We start from the raw sequence: 6,034 nt of genomic DNA, 5'->3' as shown, positions 1-6,034 counted from the left end.
CTGTGCTCACTCTATTTATAAGCTGTCCAGTCCACAGAGAGGAGTGTAAACCAGTTTAAACACAACATAAACATAGACTACACTATATAGTGCAGAACATGAGTCTACCTTCATTTATGCAATGTGGATTTCACTAACCAAGAAAGAAAGGAAGGCCAAATAGTGAAATATAAACAACTAAAATGGTCTAATAATGTGAAAAGGGTCTTTAAACAGATTAAGCTTATGCCAAATCAGGGTACACTGGAATTGAAATGTGCATGTTTGTCTCAGTGGGTGTGTTGGCTGTTGATGTCGCCAGCTGCAGTGACTCAGCAAAACCATCATCCTGCTGAGGAAGGCAAATGGAGTGACTTGGATGAAGCAGCCAGGATGAAGATGGAGAGATTAATGTGCACAATAATTTTGGCCCACGGCAATAACAGCACTGCACGTTACACTACAGTGTGTGTGAGAAAGTGAAAAGGAGTTAATGAAACAGGGACACACAGTAAGTTGAGAATTAAGTACATTTGTTTCAGCCTGTCATGATTAATGCAAATGATCTTAATTGGCCTACTAGTAGCCTAAATATATATGAATGAAAGCAGTATGCAAGTGCAAATTTGGCCTTGATATTTGATGCTTTTTGGAGTTTGGATTTGATAAAAAAATTAAATAAAATAAAAACTGGGCTGCAGTCTCTTGTGAGTTTCCATTTTGAACAATTTTAACTAAATCCTTGAACATTGGATGTTTAAGATGCCAAACTATGGCAAGAAAAATAAGATGAAAAGTTAGGGATGAAAAAAAATCAAAATACTTTTGGTAAGTTACAAGTTACATTTGTCAGAAGAAAATCTACTGCTTTGCAACTATGCACGTTTCATCCAGAATATTGAAGCTGTAACTAAATATTGTATATACAGTCAATGGCTGTAACCCAGAACGAGGCTGCGGGAGGAACTGGCAATGAAAAGCTACACATGAGATACAGTACGCACACATGCCTTGCTGGTTTACTATGCAGGCTGCCACCACAAACTGTAGCCTTTTGCAGTAAGTGTGACGACCGCCCGCGCTGGAAATCAAAAATACATGTGCCTAAACAATAACTAATCTTGAGTGTAATAATCTCTGCCTGCAGAAGCCTATGGTACAAAAAAATTGCGGTCACAATGCAGTGGTCATTTGATAGTTCACTATGCCAATGGCTGTGCTCTGTGTTTTGGAGTGTGACATAATGGACTTCATGTAACATGATGCAGCGCGTGGAGGACGTTGCCTGTCCTTTTGGTCACTGTCGCTCCATCATTTTCAGGTAGTTAAATCTAACAAGTGCATGGACGTAGATGTTAGTGGGTTTACAGTGTCAGAGATCTCTCGAAAGTGTTAACACTGAGGTTCATGTTATAAAATCTTACTGTCTGAAAATACTAGGCTACATGATGGCAACACATAGCCTTTCCCATTCTTTCATTCCTATCCTCATTTGTTCTATCTGCAGGAGACCCAAGCAAAAGGCGCCATCTCCCGGTCAAAGTAACACAGCGCATTTGGCCACAGTGGCAGAACAATGTTAATATCAAAAGATAATTTATCATATCCTATAAAAAAAGTATAATTAGACTTTCAATATAATGTTTTTTTATTATTTTATTTGATGTTTTTTTCAAACTGTCATTAATTGTGAAATTATAATCTAGAGTATAATTTTTTGTTTCTTGTGAAGGACTGAACTCATTTCAGTTCAATTCTGCTTTCAAATTAATTTCTCAAGAGAATAATTTTCATTGATGGTTGAATTCAGCTCACAGAGGAGGTTAGGTTTCTTAGAGAGACTTTCAATTGGTAAATGTATGGGCATTTAGAGTTCCTTTTATGAATTAAAGATAATTCCTTAAAAATATTATTGTTTCCCCTGGTTAATTTCTGTTAGTAAATACTAACTGTATACTGTACACATTCATACAATGACTCAACAAATATGAAAGAAAAAACAAACTAACAAAGCAAACAAAAAGTATTGCAACACTGGATCAAAATAATTGTTTGTAATATTGCACAGTTGGTGTAAAAGTGTAAAAGTCCACAGCATTTTTACAAAATGATATAGGCAATAAATTAAAAAAATTAAAAGGGGACCAGCTGCATGAGGTGGGGCACCAGCATGCAGAAAACTGTGATGCATATGGTGAAACCGTTCCAAACCCTAGTTAAGATTAAAATAATTTTATTATGTGACTCAGATTTAAAGTATAACTACTACACATCTGTAATAAAAACACACAGGGAACTATTTAACCATTCAGAGGCACATAGGCACCCTAAAGGGCACAGCATCACGTTTTCTTCCACATTGGGCCACTGTAGAGTCAAGTCAATTTTATTTGAATAGCACATTTCAGACACAGGTAAACTCAATGTGCTTTAATGTAAAACATGGTAAATATATTTAAACGAATGTTATTGAAAACACATAGATACTCCACATAAATACAATAACCTTTCAGCCATCTATTACAACATTCACACATGGATTACAGCATGCACACACAAGCACACACACACACACACACTAACTACCAAAAGGCTGAGAGAAAAGCAATGTTTAAAAGACTGCTTTTAAAAGAAGATACAGTAGCAGCAGATCTCAGGTCATCAGGCAGTTTGTTGCAGAGAACAGCACCTCAGTAATTAAATGCACCTTCACCTGACTAATCTAATTCTGGGTACATTTAAGAGACACATGATTGATGATCTGAGGGATCTGATTGGGCTATACCCAGTGAGCAGTTCGGGAAATATATTTAGGAGCCATACTATTTAGGTCCTTGTAAACAACAGCTTAAACAGCCAGAAATAGTCTCCTTCCCACATGTGTCTTTTAGTTTTGCTTCCTTTCATTGATTGCGTTGATTATTTTCACCTGTGTCTCGATGTCTCCCCTTGCTGTGTGTATTTAAGTCTGTCTTTCTTTGTTAAATTGTTGTTGTATGTGTGTTAAGCTTCCCGCCGCCTCGCCCTGTTTCCTGACTTGAAGAGCTTGAAGTTATTCATGACCTGATTTGCCTCCAGGACATGTGGAGTAAGTCAAGCAATGTCTTCCACAAAGAGGCAATTGTCTCTTTGGCACAGGGGAAATTGTTGACATTGCCTGGGCTGAGGGAGGCCATTCCTGAGTGGATCACAGACTTCCTCGATGCCCAGGGACCACAGCAAGAGTCCCAGCCAGTTAGCCTCCAGCCTTCACCTCAGCCTGCACCCTGGTCTATTAAGCTCAGGATCATGAGCCTGCAACCTGCCTGTCCTGAGCTGGCCCAGCTCTGAACCAGTACCTGGACACCTGCCTGGCTTTTGGAGGCCCTCGCAGCCGTCAGCTTGGTTTCCAGCCTGCTAGCCGCCTGGCCAACTCACTAGCCTGCTAGTCATCACCCTGAATCCCGGCTGATATCCTTGCATGCTTACCTCCTGCGTGCTAACCTCCAGCCTTCAGTCTTCATGTTTCCAGTCTGCACCGCTGCCTGCTAACCAGCTTACACCTCAGCCTGTTCCTGTCTTGGAGGAACCTTCTGGAAAGCCCCCCAGACGGAAGCGTGGCTCTTGCTGACAATATGCTTTCCCGCTTCCCAGCTGCTCGTCCTCACTGCTGCCCAGCACCTTAGAGACTCAGCTGTCCATTGCTGGAGAGCCATCCCCTGCTCCGGTTGGGCTGCAACAGCCTCCTGAGCTCTGTGAGCTGCAGCACACTGTGGAATCCCCAGAATAGCAAACACCGGCCCTTGAACTGCTGCAGTCCCCTGTTCCTGCAGTCTCGCAGCTGAACTCTGTTCCTGAATGCGAACAGAGTCCTATTCCTGTGGAAATGCAGCTGTTCCCAGTTTATGAACTGCTGCAATCTGCCAAGCTGCAGCAGTTTGCAGTCCCTGTTGCACCGTGACATTCTCCTGCTTCCCTGGATCCACTGGCTTCCAGGTCTGCACTCCAATTGCTGGCCTCCAGTCCTGCTGCCCTGTTGCCAGCCCCTTGCTTAGCTCTCCAGTTAATAGACCCCGGTCTTGATCTCCAGCCACGCTGCCATCCTCCAGAGGGCTTCGGTCTACCCCACCGGCATCCTGTTTGACCTCTGGAGGGGTTTCGCCTTTGCCGCCGACCTCCTGAGTTGCTCTGCTCGTATGTCCTGCCCTTAGGCTGTCTGCCTGAGGTTCCTAGCTCAGCTTCTGTCCCCCCCAGACAATCTGTCTGTCTTCCCATTGGCCTTGAATTGTTGTCTCCCCTAGCTGTGTGTATTCAAATCTTTGTCAATTGTTGTTGTACGTGTGTTAAGCTTCCTGACCCTAGTATTGTCTGTCTTGGCTTTATGATCTGTTTCTGGTGTACCTTCGTTTATGGACTTGGATTTTGGTTTTTGCTGGCTCCGTGTTGGACTTGTTTTTTTTTTCTCTCAATTAGTTTTCTTTAGACTGCTTACCTGGTTGTGACCACTGCCTGCCTGTAACCCGAGTAAGCCTTGTTCTTTTCATTAAAACTGTTGACCTGAACCTGCTCTGTCTGCGTTTTGAGTCCTCGTTTCCTGGCTTGACATTTAGGCGTGACATTTACAGGACTGAGGTTGTCTAAGGATACATTGTGATCTTGTATCTTCGTACCAAGAAGCATGTATATCTTGAATAGCAGTGGAGGTTATTTTTAAATATGTTGCGACCCATTGAAGAACCGGTCTAGATATGCCAATACAGTTCAAGTCCATTTAGTAGAATGTCATGATCAAGTGTCGAAAGCGGCACTCAGGTCTAATAATACAAAAATTTGTCTTAATCGCTGTTAAGATCATTGATTACTTTGCCATTTCGGTGCATGATTCACTCTAAAACCCTACAGGTACACATCATACAGATTGTGGAGGGTTAAGTAACTGCAGTTGTTTGTAGACAACCTTTTCAAGGATTTTACTAATGGGAAGGTTGGCGATTGGTCTATAGTTGTCACAGATGGGTCTAGATTACTCTACTTTTTACTTACACTTTTTTTATTTATTTTTTTTAGTAACATGCTTGAGAGTAGAAAAACACGACTGTAGGGAGACATTAATGATATGCAGAAGATCATCTAATAGGCAGTGAAAGAGACATTTACACAGCTTTGTGGGAATAGGGTCGAGAGAACAGATGCAAGATTTAAGCTGCTAGACCACCTCGTCAAGATCACTAGTTTGCTGGTGGAAAAATTGCATAGTACACAGGATGGTTCGCTGATGTGAAGGGACAGACAGGATAGACTCACTTTCTAGGAGGGCACTTTATCATGTTTTATCTACCATAACAGCATCAAAGAGGGAAATTTAGCACAGTTTATTTTATTTTTTTTTTTCTAACATGGGGGCACCAGGGGAGGTGATCGCCGGAGTTTGGCACAGGTTCAGTGATCAGCTGAAATAAGTTAAGAAAGTTGCACATGTCTTTTAGCTGGTCAGACACATCAGTTAAACGGTTTAAGTCACCGTTCTTTGAGTTACACTATTTGCAGTTAAGTGAGTATAGCAGAGAAATCAAATGATATCCAGCCTATAAATCCTCCTTGTTAGACCCTATAGTCATATCATGCTTGATTATGCTCCCTACTATGCTAATTCTATTTCATATAAAACCATGAATGGCTACCCCACAGTCAATGATATAAATGTGACCACCTAAATCGTACATCTAAATCCTAAACATAAACATGGCACTTGGTAAACTAAATATTTAAATATCTATTTAATTATTCAAATTTGTGTTTGCGGGTGGCGGAAGTAATTAAGGGTACGCTCTGGTCCGTCACGCAAAAGAGTCCCCTTGCGCGAATTGAGCGACATACCAATTCAGTGTGTCAGTGCTCCCTTCTTCTACTTCATTCTCGTTTAAATGTTAGTTACATGTGTTAGTCCAGCAATTTAGCCCAAACGATTGTGAAGGTCGTCTCAGTTGTTCAGGACTTAAGCAGCAACAAATAAACTACAAAATTTTAATCGGTAAGTTAATGTCTTCACCATGGTAACCAACACGGCAACAAAAAT

General features: G+C 41.4%; 1 protein-coding gene across 4 annotated transcripts in view; it reads left to right on the top strand.

The window, feature by feature from the left end:
- Positions 1-2,355: 2,355 nt before the first annotated feature.
- LOC122880008 (protocadherin beta-16-like) overlaps positions 2,356-6,034 on the top strand; it is a 34,694-nt gene continuing 31,015 nt past the window's right edge. For 2 of the 4 annotated variants that reach the window (XR_006378821.1, XR_006378820.1), the window contains exon 1: positions 2,356-5,989. The gene's annotated coding sequence lies outside the window, so the exon portion shown is untranslated. The remainder of the gene's footprint in view (positions 5,990-6,034) is intronic. The other 2 variants (XM_044204728.1, XM_044204727.1) reach the window with 1 other exon arrangement.

This window comes from Siniperca chuatsi, linkage group LG8, assembly GCF_020085105.1.
Source record: "Siniperca chuatsi isolate FFG_IHB_CAS linkage group LG8, ASM2008510v1, whole genome shotgun sequence".
Lineage (NCBI taxonomy): Eukaryota > Metazoa > Chordata > Actinopteri > Centrarchiformes > Sinipercidae > Siniperca > Siniperca chuatsi.
This window is presented reverse-complemented; position numbering and strand designations above follow the sequence as displayed.